Genomic DNA, 17,084 nt, shown 5'->3' on the forward strand with positions numbered 1-17,084 from the left:
CATCGAAGACGTCATCTGAGTCCTGTGCAGCAGAACTCATGTACAACTTCACCCTCCACAGAGCTGGCATCTGCCCTACACTTTCCCCCTGCCCTGGCTGCAGCCTACATGTACCTGGTGTCTCACCACGTGCAGATCCCACGTTTAACCTATCCTCTAAAGTACACGGAATGTCAGTATCTGAGCTGGTGGCTGGGATTGTGAAATCGAGTGAATGTGTTTCTTCTTCTTCACTCTCCTCTCCCTCTTCTCGTTCAACCACTGGCTGGGCAGGCTGGATTTCTTGGTTGTCTGAATTTTAAAAAGGCACAAGGGTAGGGGGGAAAGCAAGAGGTGCGTGCATACACCACGTGCAGCTTATAAATCAGGAGAGATTATGGGATGAGGGGGAAGTGGGATGTGACGAGGAGGATAACTTATTAACTTATCAGGATACCGGCATCGTTTATTCTCTCAGCCCCGCCGCTGGCCACGGGCTCAGCTATGCCCCTGCCAAGAATGTCCAGCACCATCTCCTCCATGGAGGTGATGTCATGCAGGCACACCTGTCCCCCGCCAGTTAAATTCTGCTGGTGCCAGATATGCACCATCTTTTCCTGCAAGAGAAATGCAAATGTGTCACTGAGGGTGGTTTAATGTGTTTGGGTGATGTGGTTGTCATGATTGAATAGCTGACAGCATGTTCAAGCTGTGTGATGTGGGTGTGAGGCTTGCAGCAGTGTAAGTGTGCGCAGGTGAGGTGAAGCTATGAATGTGAGGTTTGAGTCATGTTTAGTAGAGATTGTTGGTAGGTGAGTGGTGCGTTGAGCATCGGCTGAGGCTAGTGATACAGATAAGATATGGCATTTAAAGATGAATTCACTGACCTTGACCTCGCATGTGAGGTCATTAAACTGCTTCCTGCAGGGAGTCTGGTCCTCAGGGCTACACAACTAGCATTTACCACAATGGCTATCAGCTCCCACAGCACTCTGCTCTGTTGCCTGGAGGGCCTCCTGTGAAAAGGATCTCATTCCCAGAGTTGACCTCCTAGACCAAGGCCTCCAGTACTGCATCCAATAACCTAGGTGCACACTCCCCCATTGTGCCTTCATTACAACTTTGTCCAGTCTTCCCAGCCACTTCAATCACTTGTCGCAGCCCAGACACTTCCCCTTTAAGAGGTGCAGACTGCCTTCAAGTAATGCAGGCTAGCTTTAATTGGAGCTAGCCTCGCACAAACTTGGGCCCCCTGCTGAGCGTTCAGCCACTCAGTAGTAACACTTTCAGTGGTGGGCTGAACACTACAATCATGTAAATTAGCAGGCAGCACAAATTTTGCGTGCTGCCTCCAGTCGTCCGAATGGGTGCAGGTTGCTATTGCATCGCAATCCCTGTGCCCATTTCTAGGCCTTAGTATTATGGCGAATGGAGGGCAAAAGGCTAGGTGGTAGGGATTTAGAAAATGCAATAAAAAGTGATTTGGGAGAAGAACTTTTCTCAGCAATGGACACAGAATGAAGTGGGGTTGGAAGGGGGGTGGAGAGGAGGGGGATGCAAGTGGTTAAGGACACAAGGAAGTCAAAGTCAATGCAATCATCCACAATAAGGCTAGGGATAGCAAGGGCCTTGTTTGTGTGTGAATGGACATTCCAGAGGGAAATGCAGAGGGGGCTGCGTTTGTTGGTCTGCTGGAAGAATCCAAGGCAGTAGTGGGTGAGGTGAACGGGTAGGGAATGAGGTTAGCCTTCACGGGTGCGCTGGGTAGGAACATCTGGTAGAAAAGATGGGCATTTAGGGTTGCTGGGCATGAGGCAACAACAGTGCCTCAATAGGCCCTTTGAAGAAGGCAAAGAGGGTAACTGTGGGCCGATCCCAGGAGGATTTAAGGCTGGAACAGCAGGTGAACAGGAAGGCAGAGTAGTGATGGGTTGGGTTAGGGATTAAGGGAGGCAAAGAATCCAAGAGGAAAGAAATGAAAGGTAGCATGACTGGGCATCAAGACGGGGAGGAGTCAGGATTGAAGGACCCAAGGAGAGCCAAAAGAGGGAGGGAAAAGGGAGATAGAAGTAATGAGCTGGGGTCCGCAGAGGCAGCCAAAATGTGTATGCAAATAGCCGCAGAGGGAATTTGTGTTACATAGGTGTGGCAGAGGTTCGAAGAGACATGAACTGGCTGTAAACAGAAGACCTTCATGCTTACTCCAGGTGCCTTGTATTGAATGGATCAAAAATTCTTCCACTCAGTTACCTTAATGTTACAATAAAATGTTACAATATCTAATTAACCAACTGTCAACCTACAGGTTAACACTTCACAAAGCAGAGCCAACAAACCTAATATTTGTTTATCACCAAGCTATACAGATTGCTATGGGGGAACAATCATGCATCTGGCTCCTAGGTCATTGAAGTATGAAGAATGACTAAGGGAGCATGATTTATTCACCTCTGACTCAAAGAAATGAGTCAACTTCAAGTTCTTACATCAGGAAGTGAATCAGCAGGGTAGAAAGAGGTTGGGACACGGTCGGGAGCCACAATTATAAACCATAAACTAATTTAGTGACCAACTCCTTCATACAAATGATAAGAGATTGCATCAAAAATAAACAAGTTGATTCAAGAATGGACGGATACAGGCTTTGTGCACTTATATTGTACCACCCTACTATATATCTTGGTAAACTAGTTGTTAAAGAAATCACATTTTATGGTTGTGCATTCCAAATTCAGAGATTAATGTTTAGGTGATGCTGAAAAGCTTCCAAAGGCACCTGGTTTTGACACATTTACATTTTAATGAATTGACACTTGCATTTTCCCCCACAAACTACAAAATTAAATTATAAATACACAAAAAATGTAAAACGTAATGAAAATGTTAAAAAAAGCACTTGTGTATACAAAAAACAGACACGCCTGCATTATACAGATCAATTGTTGTCAATTTCTTCTTGTACAAAAATAAAATTATTCCACGGTGTTATTACACTGCATTGGTAATCTTGCACCTTCAACCTGAAGCCTGTCACCATTTTGTACATTGTTAAAGATACCGATATCCAGTTAAAATGTTTCTGAAGAACTAGCAATGGCAAAGAAGGATCTGAAACTAACTAGCAAAGTTATCTTTTGTCTCATTTGTAGACAATATTAAACAAGGCAAACCACGCAGGCCTTTAAATTATGCTGTGGGATATTCGGTACAAACCCATGCTCAGTTTTGTCTGAAATTCCATCCCCTACTTTAGCAGAGGAATTAACCAGTTTATTTTTTAGGTGAGTTAATGCCTCTGCTATAATAGCGGAATTTCAGAACGTTTGTACATTAATATCGCACTGGGTAACTTCAAGGCAGAGCACTTTGAGGCAAATATGTAGATACTTCAGCTGCCATACTGATGTTTACAGGTACATGTTAGCAATGTAGGTATTTTAATGGATGATACACAAACCCATTTAAGATTTATGATGAATATTTTATCAAAACTGTCAGACTAAAGTTAAATGCCAACTTCCATTGTTTCAATTTACACTTGTCATGACATACTGCCAATAATGCTTATCACAATAATAGACTCTACCCAGTGATGGTAGAGACACAGAATGAAGGTTGAGGAGGTATCTGGTTTAGCCCAGCAATTGTATCCACTTCTAATGAATGAGATAAAGTATGTTCTGAGCTCCTGAATCAGTCAATAAACAAGTCCCTCCTTGACGGCCAGCCTCTGACGGTGGATCTTATCCTGCTCCAACTCCTCATGGCTGGGATGCCAGAGTCTAGCCAATATCCTTTCTATATTCAAGGCATAGACTGTATGTGCTGGTATCACTTCCCTGTGTACCTACAAAGAAAAGCAAGCAGTAAATAAGTACAAAAGGAAGTAGGTGACAGATAAATTAGAATATTTCAAATTTAGGAGAACAGACTTCTGATAATTTCAACCTCTCCTTATTTCCAAGTTGTGCCCAAGAGTGGACTTCAAAAATCTTAAAATGTTGCTATTGCAAAAAGCTAAAAAAAAACAATGTTTGCAATTATCTAGAGCTCCTCTTAATGCCATCTCCAGATGAGTTAAATATACACATACAGCCAGCCCTCAATACAACACTGTTTAAGAGCCAAAGAAAGTGGTGCCCATGCTCCCACTAGGATTTGGAAGAGTCCCCTCTCAGCCCACCAAGTGCCTATAGAATAAAATTAATGTATACAGAACCATATGCTTAAAAATCATTACGCTAAGCTTTTATGTTACCAAAAGTAGCAAACACAGATTATAGGAACATAGGAAAAGGAGCAGGCCATTCAGTCGCTCAGGCCTGCTCCACTATTCAATTAGACCATGGCTGATTTGTACCTCAACTCCATTTACCCACGTTTGATCCATATCCCTCGATACCCTTACCGAACAAAAATACATCAATCTCAGTCTTGAAAGCTCCAATTGTCCTAGCATCCACAGCCTTTTTGGAGAGTTTCAAACTTCTACTACCCTTTATCTGAAAGTGCTTCCTGATTTCCCTCCTAAAATGACCTAGCTCTAATTTTATTATATCCCCTTGTAATTCCCCCACCAGAAGAAAGTTTCTCCATAACTACCCTATCAAATCCTTTTAACATTTTAAACACTTCGATAAGATCTCCCCTCAATCTTCTATACTCAAGGGAATACCAGCCAAGTTTGTGTAACCTGTCCTCATAACTTAACCCTCTAAGCCCCAGTATCATTCTGGTGAATCTGCGCTACACACTCTCCAAGACCAATATATCCTTCCTGAGGTGCGGTGCCCAAAACTGAACGCAGTACTCCAGATAGGGTCCGACTAAGGCTCTATATAACTGAAGCATTACTTCCTCCCCTTTGTATTCTAATCCCCTTGAGATAAAGATGATCCATGCAGATCAGCCAATCAGCAGCTTCTTTCTCATTGGATTTGTCAATGCATAACTCAATGTAATCTCACCATTTGCGATTGATTCTGAAATAACACTTTCACAAGACTTTCACAAAAAAGATTTGTTAGCAGTGTATCTGACACGGTCAACCGTAACTTTTTCTTAATAGTGACACAACTGATGGATGGTGCATTCTGCAACAACACTTGTTACTGCAATCGAACAGAAAATAGAATACAGAACCAGTAAGTTCGGAAATCCTGAGAGTTGATCGACAAGCCCGGGTGGTTTGATAAACCCATAATATACCTTCATTTAAGAAGGGAGATAGAACATGTCCAGAGAACAATAGACCAGTCAGTTTATCAGTCTTAGGAAAAGTAATGGAATCCCTACTAAAAGGAGAAAATAGAAAAAACATCTAGAAACCTAAAATATAAGTGAATAGTCAGCAAGGGTTTCAAAAGGGAAAGATTTGCTTGACCAACTCATTGAATTCTTTGAAGAGGTAACAGAGAGAATAGACAAGGGTAATACAGTAGATGTAATTTATCTAGATTTCCAAAAGGCCTTCGATAAGGTGCCACATAGTAGACTAATGAATAAGGTCAGAGCATGCGGAGTCAGGGGACAAGTAGCAGAATGGATAGCTAGCTGGCTGCCAGACAGAAAGCAGAGAGATGGAGTAAAGGGTAGCTATTCAGAAGGTGGAATGTGTGTCCCACAAGGATCAGTGCTGGGGCCACTGTTCTTCTCAATTTATATCAACAGTTTGGACTTTGGAATCAAAAATACAATTTCTGAATTTGTGGATGACTTTTTTTTTGGGGGGGGGGGGGGGGGGGGGAAAAACAGGAAATACTGAGGAGGACTGCAACAAATTACAAGACGACATTAATAAACTTGCAGAACAGGCATATAATTGGCAAAAGAATTTCATCACATGTACGAGGTACTATATTTTGGTAAGAAATACAAGGAGGTAACATATTACTTGGAAAATAAAAATCTAAATGGGGTAGAGGAGCAAAGGGAGCACAAATCACAAAGTAGTGACACAGGCTAATAAGGCCATAAAAAAAAACAAGCACTAGGGTTTATTTCTAGAGGATAGAATTGAAAAGTAGACAAATTATGCTAAACTTGTAGCGAGCCTTGGTTAGACCACACTTGTAGTACTGTGTACAGTTCTGGTCACCATATTATAAAAAGGATATAGAGGCACTGGTGAGGGTGCAAAAAGGATTTACAAGGACAATACCAGAAATGTGAGGTTATACCCATCAGGAAAGGATGAACAAGCTGGGTCTCCAAAAGAAAAGGCTGAAGGGTGACTTAATAGAGGTCTTTAAAATTATAAAAGGTTTTGAGAGAGGGAGTGTTTCCATTTGTGGGGAAGAGCAAAATTAGAGGCCATCAATAATAGGATAGTCACCAAGAAATCAAATAGGGAATTCAGAAGAAACTTCTTTACGCAGAGTGATAAGAATGTGAACTCACCATCACAGGGAGTAGTTGAAGCGAATAGTATAGATGCATTTAAGGGAAGGCTAGATAAGCATGAGGGAGAAGGCAATAGAGGATTATGCCAATAGTGTTAGATGAGGAAGGATGGGAGGAGGCTCGAGTGGAGCATAAACGCCGGCATGGACTGGATGGGCCGAATGGCCTGTTTCTGTGCTGTATATCCTATGTAATCATAGTATGGTTTTGATGGCAAAATCTTCAATATATGTTTGTGTGAGCTTCTTTGAAGGTGCATTGACCCATAGCAATCAGAAGAATTGAGGCTATAAAAGTTATAGCTCCTGGACATCAGATTCCATTACTGTCTCTTTACTTCTTAGCAGATTGTTTGAGGTTAAACACATTTTCCTGGAAATAGAATTACATAGAATATACAGCATAGAAACAGGCCATTCGGCCCAACTAGTCTGTGCTGGTGTTTATACTCCATACGAGTCTCCTCCCATTCCATCTACCTCATCTCAGCCTTTCAGTATTTCTTTCTATTCCCTTTTCTCTCATGTACTTGTCTAGTTTCCTTTTGAGAGCATCTAAGCGATTTGTCTCAACCACTACCTGTGATAGAGAGTTCTATATTCTAACCACTTTGAGTAAAGAAATATCTCCTTATTTCCCTATTGGTTTTATTAGTAACTATCTTATATTTGTATTCTCTGACAAGTGGAAACATTCTCTCCACACCTACTCTGTCCAACCCATTCATAATTTTAAAGACCTCTATCATGTCACCTCTAGGTCTCTTTTCTAAAGAAAAACAGTTCCAACTTGCTCAATCTTTCCCAATAGCTGTAATCTCTCAGTTCTGGTACCATCCTTATAAATCTTTTTGCACGTTCTCCAGTGCTTCTATATCGATTTTATAGTATGGAGACCAGAACTGTGTACAGTACTCCACGTGCAGCCTGACCAGGGTCCTATACAAGTTTAACATAACTTCACTACTTTTGAATTCTGTACCCCTAGAAATAAATCCCAGTGCTTTGTTAGCATTTTAATTACTTTGCTGACCTGTGATGCTGCTTTTAATGATTTGTTCACCTATATGCCAAGATCCCTTTGCTCTATACAGACAGCAAATGATCAGAGAAGCAATCATTCAGTTACATTACAAGCAGATCGACTGATAAGTTTTAGTCACCGAAGTTTTAGTAAGTGAAATTAATCTGTGACTGGTGCATCAACAAGCTCATCAATAAATTGCTCTCATTCTTGCTTCGCTTTGGAGCCTGAACTTCAATGTCAGAAATTTTATGTACAAAATCATGGATTTCTGGATCTACAACTCTCCACAACTGTTACAAAGGTTTTGAAGACTGCTCACTCCTTGGTATTACTGACGAGACCAAAAACAGCCCCGAAATCAAACTACTGTTCCTTGTAAGCAAATGGTGAATGGAGATAATAAGTGTGAATAGCTTTTTGCAAATGATTATCAACCAAGCCTGTGAATGGACATTCTTTTAGTGCCAACTTGCTTTCCGTGTGCTTTTCTAGGAAGAAACAAATGAGCTGCGTTTGGAAATTGAGCAATGCAATTGTACAAGTCTATAAACAGGGGCAGACTGATTCTCCCGAAAGAGGTGTTTCTGACTCAGAGGCGAGTGCTACCAATGAGTCACTGCTAACACTTGGAAGACCAAAGCTATCATCTTCGGCCCCCGCCACAAATTCCTTCCTCTTGGCATCAATTCCATGCTGCTCCACACCCGCTATTTCACCATTGAACCAGTTTCCACCAACTCAGCAACCTATTCGACCCCGAGCTGAGCTTCTGACCAGTTATCCTCTCCATCACAACAACCACCTCCTTCAGCCTCCATCGTATCGCCCACCTCCACTCATCAGCGGCTCAGACCTTCATCCATGCCTTTGCCACCTCCAGACTTGACTATTCCAATGGTCTCTTGGCCAGCCTACCATCCTCAGCTGCTCATATCCTATCCAGCACAGTCCCACTCATCGCCTGTCCTTGCCGACCTACACTGGCTCCCAGTCCCGCAACGCCTTAGATTTAAAATTCTCTTCATGTTTAAAATCCCTTCATGGCTTCGCACCTCCAGTCATACAACTTCCACGCAACTGTGATCCTCCAATTTCCCCCTCCCTTCTCTCCATAATTGGAAGCTGTACTTTCTGCTCTTTAGGCTCTATGTTCTGGAATTTCATCCTGAAACACCTCCATCTCCCAAGACCTTCCTTCAAACTCACCTCTTTCACCAAGCTTTTGGTCACTGCTCCCAATATCACCTTCTTTGGTCCACGTTTGTCTGATTGCACCCGTGAAGCACCTTGGGACGTTTATTTGCAATAAAGGTGCTCTATAAATGCAAGTTGTTGAGATTCTTATAATGTGCAGTATTCACTTCTCACTGATGTGTAGCTCAACAGCTCCGCTTACTCCCTGATCCACGGGCTGCATTCTTGATTTTGTATTCTGTAGAAGAAATCAATTTCTTATCTAAGAACTGAAGGCATTCAAAGATATTCTGGCAGCTATCGACGCGGGGAAAAGTTTTCTCTTCGAGTCGTTACCTGTAGGAGAATCTGCACCAAGGGCACATAGCTCTTTGTTAGCTGTCAACCTCCTTCCTCCTCTGGGTCACAACAACACGTTTCGAGTAAGCACAAGACACTTCGTAGTGCAGCATATGGAACAGACTTTATTGATTCACAGTAAAGGTGGTCAGCCTAACTGTATACAGAGAGTGGCTTTTTGGTTATGTCCTATCTTTCAAGCCCTATGAATTACTATTGAAAACCATGCTCCTTTATACACCACTAGCTGAAGCGCCCGGCGGTGCCGAGGCTTTTTCGAGGGCATGTTGTTGTTGGAAGAGAGAGAGCGCGACTGGGGGGGGGGGGGGGGGGGGAAGGGAGGGGGGGGCCGGGAAGGGAGGAAGGGGAGAGGGGAAGGGGGGAGAGGGGAGGGAGGGAGGGCTTGAGGCTGAGAGACGGCCACGCCCGGTTGCCGGGGTAACCCCGTCGCGCCGCCCCGCCCTCCCGAGAGCCCCGCTCTTCGAGCCCGCTCCGCACTCCCGAGAGCCCCGCTCTCCAAGCCCCAGCCGGCCCGCACTCCCGTTGCCGGGGTAACCCGATCCGCACTCTCGAGTGCCCCGCCCCCCCCCCGCCCGAGCCGAGCGCGGAACAGAGTCTCACCTGCTCCTGCTGCGCGCGCACCCTGACCCTCGTGGCTGACGCCGTTGCCCCGGGTAACGTGACGGTGGGGGGGGGGGGGCACGGGTGAGGAGCTTAGCAGCAGCCCAGTTACCTAGCTCGGGCCTAGCTGGGCAAGAAAGGCCCAGGCTTTCAGGCCTAAGAAAAAAAACAGGCAAAGGTAGGAAAAAGAATGTTCAGGTTAGATAAAATATTTACAAATGAGTGATTTATTTTAAAAGAATTTAATAAATTGAATTTTATTTTGCTGGAAATATATATTTGAAAAGAAAGACGCAGAAAGCAGGAAAAAGAATGGAAGCAAGATGGCGGCTACTCACCTCGGTTCAGAACGATAAGGCCCGCCCACACACGCACCGATTGGTCGACCGTCAGGTCACCAAAGCGTAGGATTGGTCAATCGTCCCGTCACTCGACCGTAGGAGGGCACGGCCGCACGCGGCAGCAAGCCGCCGTACGATTGGTCGACCTCGAGGTCACTGTCGCTAATGAGCGGATAATGAGATGATAATGAGCGGAATGTTGAAGGTTTTTGGGATACCGCGGGCGCGATTTTAGCCCGGCCGAAACGTAAATACGCTTAAAACCGTCTCGGAAGCGTAAGCTTTCTTTGGAGGTAACGCGCGCGTAGGTACGCCCTGTAACTTTCGAGCGCACAGCCCGCCAGACGCACACGCGATGACAGACAGAATGCCAGACAGACAGAATGTCAGACAGACAGAACGGCCGATTTATTTATTTATTTATATATATCTATATAAAGCGGCTCTTCTGTCTGTCTGTCCCGATGTCTGTCTGTCCGTTCTCTATACGTTTGAAAGTTAAGAGCGTACCGACGCGCGCGTCGCCTCAAAAGAAAGCTTGCGATTCCGGACCGGTCATAGGCGTATTTACGTTTCGGCCGGACAAAAATCCCGCCCGCGGTATCCCAAAAACGTTCAGCGTTCCGCTCATTAGCATCTCATTAGCGACCGTGTGACGTCGAGGTCGACCAATCGGACGGCGGGTTCCTTCCTACAGTTGAGTGTCGAGTGACTCGACGATTGACCAATCCTACGCTTCGGTGACCTGACCGGTCGACCAATCGGTGCGTGTGTGGGCGGGTCTTATCCTTCTGAACCGAGGTGAGTGGCCGCCATCTTGATTTTTCACAATTTTTCCCCCCACACTTTCTGTGTGTTAGGGAACTAAGGTAAATATTTTAATGATGTGTTAGGGAATTAAATAACAATTTAATAGGGGGGGGTGGTGGGGGAGAGCCTCGGAAAATCACGGGGGGGGGGGGGGGAGACGAGCCTCGGGAAATCGCGGGGGGGGGGGGGCGAGCCTCGGGAAATCGCGGGGCGCATGCGCGGCCCGCTCTGACCGCGCATGCGCGGCCCGCCCGCCCGCAGCGGCCGTCCATCAGCCGCTATCGCAACAGCACCGGACCTCAGGCGCTAGGCAGGGGGAGGGGCCGGAGAGAGGGACAGAGGGGAGTGGGGGAGCGGAGGGGTAGGGGTGGGCGAGGGGAGGGAGGGAGGGAGGGAGGGAGGGAGGGAGACAGGGGACGGGAGGGAGGGAGACAGGGGACGGGAGGGAGGGAGACAGGGGACGGGAGGGAGGGAGACAGGGGACGGGAGGGAGGGAGGGAGAGGAGGGGATGGGAGGGAGGGAGAGGAGGGGATGGGAGGGAGGGATAGGACAGGGAGAGGACATGACAGGGAGAGGGGGGACACACAGGGGCAGGGAGACCAAGCGCCCCAAAATTGCCCTCGCAACGCGGGGCTCCCCAGCTAGTATAATATAAAAGTAGATATATATTTTGACTACAGGAAAATATCATAGATAAGACTGCATGATGTATCTATTCTCAAATCCTTTGAAGACAGTCTATTCATGTAAACACATAGGCCCAGAAATTTGGCTCTCCCCGGGTGAGTACGCACGGGGTACGCCGAATGGAATTGCCGGTTTCCTGCATGCACGGGGAACCGGCACTTCCGATCCTCTGAACGAAGAGGTTCAGAGGTCGAATGTGCGCGCAGGGGAGGCTGCGCGTGCGCTTTGAACTTAGTTTTTTTTTTAAAAACAGCTTTTCTCGGGAGGGTAAGCCTGCAGGATTTACATATTTAAAAAGCAGGTGCAAGGCCTGCTTTTTGCAAGGTAAGTGGTCAATTAATTAAAATTAAAACATTTTTTCCACAGGTTTATTATTTTTAAATACTTTAACGCAAGGTAAGTTTATTTTTAGCCCCATTATTATATAAAATTATTTTTTTCAAAAATTTAAATTATTGTTTAAAATAGTTATTTAATGTAATTTATAGTTTTTTTTTTTTTAAATTATTTGAAGGTTTACTGCTATTTTGGGCCCGTAGTATTTATAAGTTTTGACAGGTCTACCTGTCAATCTTATGAATGGGCTTCTCCCTCCTCTGATTGGCTGCCCATGGCTCACGTGATCCCAGGGGACGCATCGCACTAACTACGCCCCGGGACACGCAAGCACAGCGCGCCGGCAGCTGGGCCAGGCCCCGGAGCGGAATTCCACGGGGCCCTACAGCTCAACTGCCGGCGCGCAAGGTATGTGCAGGTCGGGTGCTTACACCCGTGGGAAGCCCCCGACCCGAATTTCTGGGTCATAGTTGTTTAGGGGAAGTAGCTTTGAAGTAAACAAGACTTCCTGATCTAACTGTCCTTATTCCCTTTAAAAAGAGTAAGCTTCATCAACCGCCATCTTTCCATACTATAGCTAATGGATCCTCTACCCATGTTTTATTATCCTAGAGTTACACTTATGTAAGGAATAACACTTATTTCCCTACACAAGCACTCGACATATCAGAAGACAAGTCATGCTTTCTCCTCACGACACTTCAAAGTCATCCGTTTATATTGGAAAGCCGTTTGCTTCAAGACAAAGAAGTTCGACTGTTAACCCTTAACCCCAAGATGTCCAAAATGCATCTCTCCAGGATGTCCAACATTCTTCTGGAACCAATCTATAAAAATTTCACCCATCATTTTCATGAGATCTCGTAAACCAGAGGCAGGGATGACACTATGGCACAATGAAAAGCACTGGATATAGCAAACTTCCCTAGAAGGAATAAATGTTATGCGTGTGAAAGATTTCTCCTTTGCAGTCTGTGTATTAAGTGTACGGCTTGGATCAGGCCATCCTGGTCTTTGTTATAATTATATTCTGTCTCCAATTCTTCACACAGGAAGCATCATTGCCAAGAAATGTCTTTATTATTCCAAATGCCAAGTCTCTTCTGTCAGGAAGAGTCAGTCATCAGGAATTGTTCATGATTGTGGTGAACAATTCTGGCATGTACCACCCACTCAATAACACTATAATTAAACAGTTTCTGTTGTAACATAGGAAAGCGCAGCAGCCAATATGTACGCAGAATGGTCCTGCAAACATCAATGACGTAAAGGGCCAGTTAATCTGGTTTAGTGATGTTGGTTGAGGCATAGATATGTCAGGACAATGGGAACACTTGCCTGCTCTTAGAAAGCCTTGGCTCAATGGCAGCACTCTCGCCCGAGACAAGAGGTAATTGTTTCAAGCCCTATGCCAGAAACATGAGCGCATAATTGAGGCCGACATTTCAGTGCAATACTGAGGGAATGCTGCACTGTCAGAGGTACTGTCTCATCAGTTGAGAAGTTGAACAGAGGCTCTGCCTGTCCTCTCAAGTGATAAAGACAATAAGCAATTTGTTAGCCAATTATAGTAATCAGTAAACATCTCTCACCCAGTGTGTTGGAAAGTTTCTGGTCCCAAGTATTGGCAAAAATTGGAGCCAGTATCAGCAGTGGCGGTACTTAAAACAACGGGAGACCAGGCAGCATGGACCTAATTGGAGGCGGAACCTTTGACGCTTTCCAAAAAAACAAGGAGTGACGTCACAGGACAGCAGGAGCGGCAGCGGTGAAAGGATAAAGAGCTGCCCAAGAGCGGACCTGAATTAAAGTGGTGAGGCTCCGATTCAAAAACAAAAAAGTCAGTGACATCACAGTAGAGCAGGTGGGTGATTGGTTGGTATTACAGCGTTTTTTTGATCTGTTAGGGAAGAGGGTTAAATTAAGAGCTGAAGAATAGTAAATTGCTAGTAGTTATTAAATTAATAACAAACTAGATAAAATAAACAATAAAACTAAAATATCAATTGAATAAAAGCTTTAACTAATTAATTAGTTAATAAAACAAGGTTAGAGATGGCAGGGCGGGGGGCGTCGTAACTGCAGCATGTGGGAGTTTGTGGAGAGCATCACGATCCCGAGCAACCACATCTGCAGTAAGTGTCTGCGATTCGAGGAACTTCGGCTCAAAATTGGTGAGCTGGTGTACGATCTGCAGACATTGCGATGCATCAGGAAGGGGGAGAATTACCTGGGCATTTTGTTACAGGATGCAGTAAAACCATTTAGGTTAAGTAGTACCTTAGAGTTCATCAGTGGTCAGGGACAGGAGGGTGTGACCGCAAGTCAGGAAGGTATGGGGACCCAGGATGTAGTGATGGAGGAGCCTCAGCCCTGGACCTTGTCCAAAAAGGTACAAGGTACTTGCTACCTGTATGGATGAGGAAAAGGACTGCAGGGAGGATAGGCAAACTGACCACGGTGCAGGGGGCGGGGGAGAGAAGGAAGGAATGAATGTTGTAGTGGTAGGGGACAGTATATTCAGGGGGATACATACTATTCTCTGCAGCTGCGAAAGAGTCCTGAAAGCTGTGTTGCCTGCCCAGTGCCAGGGTTAAGGGTATCTCCTCGCGGCTGGAGAAGAACTTGAGTGGGAGGGGGTGGATCCAGTTGTCGTGGTCCATGTAGGAACCCATGACATAGGTAGAACTAAGAATCAGATTCTGCTGAAGGAGTTTGAGGAGTGAAGCTCTAAATTAATAAGCAGAACCTCAAGGGTAATAGTCTCTAGATTACTACCTAAGCTACGTGCAAATTGGCATAGGGTCAAGCAGATCAGAGTTAAAGGCGTGGCTGAAACAGTGGTGTGGGAAGAAGGAGTTTCAATTCATGGGGCACTGGCACCAGTACTGGGGAAAGAGGAAGCTGGGGGGAGGGGTCAGGTGAGGGGAAATTTAGAAATCTAAAGAGAAAGGTCAAGGCAACAGAGCAGTGTAGCAATTTGGGTAAAAATAAGCAGAGTGTGACAGGAAGGGACAGAGAGTTTAATGGTAGCAGTGCAGCAAGGAATAAGGTCAAAGTAGGGAATAATGGTAAAAAATGTAAATGAAAGGCTCTTCATCTGAATGCATGAAGTACTTGTAACAAGATAGACGAACTAGTGGCACAAATAGAGATAAATGGGTTTGATCTAATAGCCATTAGAGTCGTGGTTGCAAGGTGACCAGGGTTGGGAACTAAATGTTCCAATATACTTGACGTTTCGAAAAGACAGGCAGAATGAAAAAGGAGGGGGAGTAGCCATAAGAAAATAAGAAGTAGGAGCAGGAGTAGGCCATACGGCCCCTCGGGCCTGCTCCGCCATTCAATAGGATCATGGCTGATCCGAATCTAGACTCACGTCCACTTACCTGCCCTCTCCCCATAACCCCTAATTCCCTTATCTGCTAGGAAACTGTCTATCTCCATTTTAAATTTATTTAATGTTGCAGCTTCCGCAGCTCTCTGGGGTAGCAAATTCTATAGATTTACTACCCTCCGAGTGAAGAAGTTTCTCCTCATCTCAGTTTTGAAAGGGCAGCCCCTTACTCTCAGATTATGCCCCCTAGTTCTAGTCTCACCCATCAGTGGAAACATCCTCACTGCATCCACTCGATCAAGCCCCCTCACAATCTTATATGTTTCGATAAGATCGCCTCTCATTCTTCTGAACTCCAATGAGTAGAGTCCCAACCTACTCAACCTTTCCTCATACGTCAACCCCCTCATCTCCGGAATCAACCGAGTGAGCCTTCTCTGAACCGCCTCGAGAGCAAGTATATCTTTTCTTAAATATGGAAACCAAAACTGCACGCAGTATTCCAGGTGTGGCCTCACCAATACCCTGTATAACTGCAGCAAGACTTCCCTGTTTTTATACTCCATCCCCCTCGCAATAAAAGCCAAGATTCCATTGGCCTTCCTGATCACCTGCTGCACCTGCATACTAACTTTTTGTGTTTCATGCACCAGGACCCCCTTTGTACTGTAGCACTTTGCAGTTTCTCTCCATTTAGATAATAACTTGCTCTTTGATTTTTTCTGCCAAAGTGCATAACCTCACACTTTCCAACATTATATTGCATCTGCCAAATCCCTGCCCACTCACTTAGCCTGTCTATGTCCTTTTGCAGGTTTTTTATGTCCTCCTCACTCACTGCTTTCCCTCCCATCTTTGTATCGTCGGCAAACTTGGATATGTTGCACTCGGTCCCTTCCTCCAAATCGTTAATATAGATTGTAAAGAGTTGGGGTCCCAGCACTGACCCCTGCGGAACACCACTAGTTACTGATTGCCAGCCCGAGAATGAACCATTTATCCCAACTCTTTGTTTTCTGTTAGATAGCCAATCTTCCACCCATGCCAGTATATTACCCCCAATCCCGTGATTTCTTATCTTGATCAGTAATCTTGTGTGGAACCTTGTCAAATGCCTTTTGGAAGCCCAAATACACTACATCCACTGGTTCCCCTTTATCCACCCTGTATGTTACATCCTCAAAGAATTCAAGCAAATTTGTCAAACATGACTTCCCCTTCATAAAACCATGCTGACTCTGTTCTATTAAATTATGTTTATCCAAATGTCCTGTTACTGTTTCCTTAATAATGGACTCCAACATTTTGCCAACCACAGATGTTAGGCTAACTGGTCTATAGTTTCCAGCTTTTTGTCTACTTCCCTTCTTAAATAAGGGTGTTACATTAGCAGTTTTCCAATCTGCCGGGACCTTTCCTGAGTCCAGGGAGTTCTGGAAAATAATCACCAATGCATCCACAATCTCTACCGCCACTTCTCTCAAGACCCTAGGAACCTGATAATAAAGGATGACATAAGGACAGTAGAGAGAAAGGATATCGGCTCGGAAGGTCAGGAAGTAGAATCAGTATGGGTGGAGATAAGGAATAACAAGAAAACACTGGTGGGAGTAGTATATAGGCCCCCTAACAGTAGCTATACCGTTGGACAGAATATTAATGAAGAAATAGTAGGAGCTTGTAACAAAGGTAATGCAATAATCGTGGGGGACTTTAACCTTCATATAGACTGGACAAATCAAATTGGCAAAGGTAGTCTGAAGGACGAGTTCATGGAATGCATTCAGGGCAATTTCCTAGAACAATATGTCATGGAACCAACCAGGGAACAGGCTATTTTAGATCTTGTATTGTGTAATGAGACAGAGTTAATTAGCAATCTTATAGTAAAGGATCCTCTGGGGCAGAGTGATCATAATATTACAGAATTTCACATTAAGTTTGAGAGTGACTTGCCAAAGTCCAAAACTAGAGTCTTAAATTTAAATAAAGCCAATTACAGGAAACTCTT

At 44.8% G+C, this 17,084-nt stretch overlaps 1 long non-coding RNA gene across 2 annotated transcripts in view; it reads right to left on the reverse strand.

The window, feature by feature from the left end:
- Nucleotides 1-2,759: 2,759 nt before the first annotated feature.
- LOC147121832 (uncharacterized) overlaps nucleotides 2,760-17,084 on the reverse strand; it is a 37,664-nt gene continuing 23,339 nt past the window's right edge. Inside the window, exons 3-4 of one of the 2 annotated variants that reach the window (XR_015077625.1) lie at nucleotides 8,614-8,839; nucleotides 2,760-3,826 (exon numbers count right to left, since the gene is read on the reverse strand). This is a non-coding gene — a long non-coding RNA (uncharacterized LOC147121832). The remainder of the gene's footprint in view (nucleotides 3,827-8,613; nucleotides 8,840-17,084) is intronic. The other variant, XR_015077624.1, reaches the window with a different exon arrangement.

The sequence above is a fragment of the Somniosus microcephalus genome, chromosome 3 (assembly GCF_052327205.1).
Source record: "Somniosus microcephalus isolate GS21.2 chromosome 3, FLI_Smic_1.0, whole genome shotgun sequence".
Taxonomy (NCBI): Eukaryota; Metazoa; Chordata; class Chondrichthyes; order Squaliformes; family Somniosidae; genus Somniosus; species Somniosus microcephalus.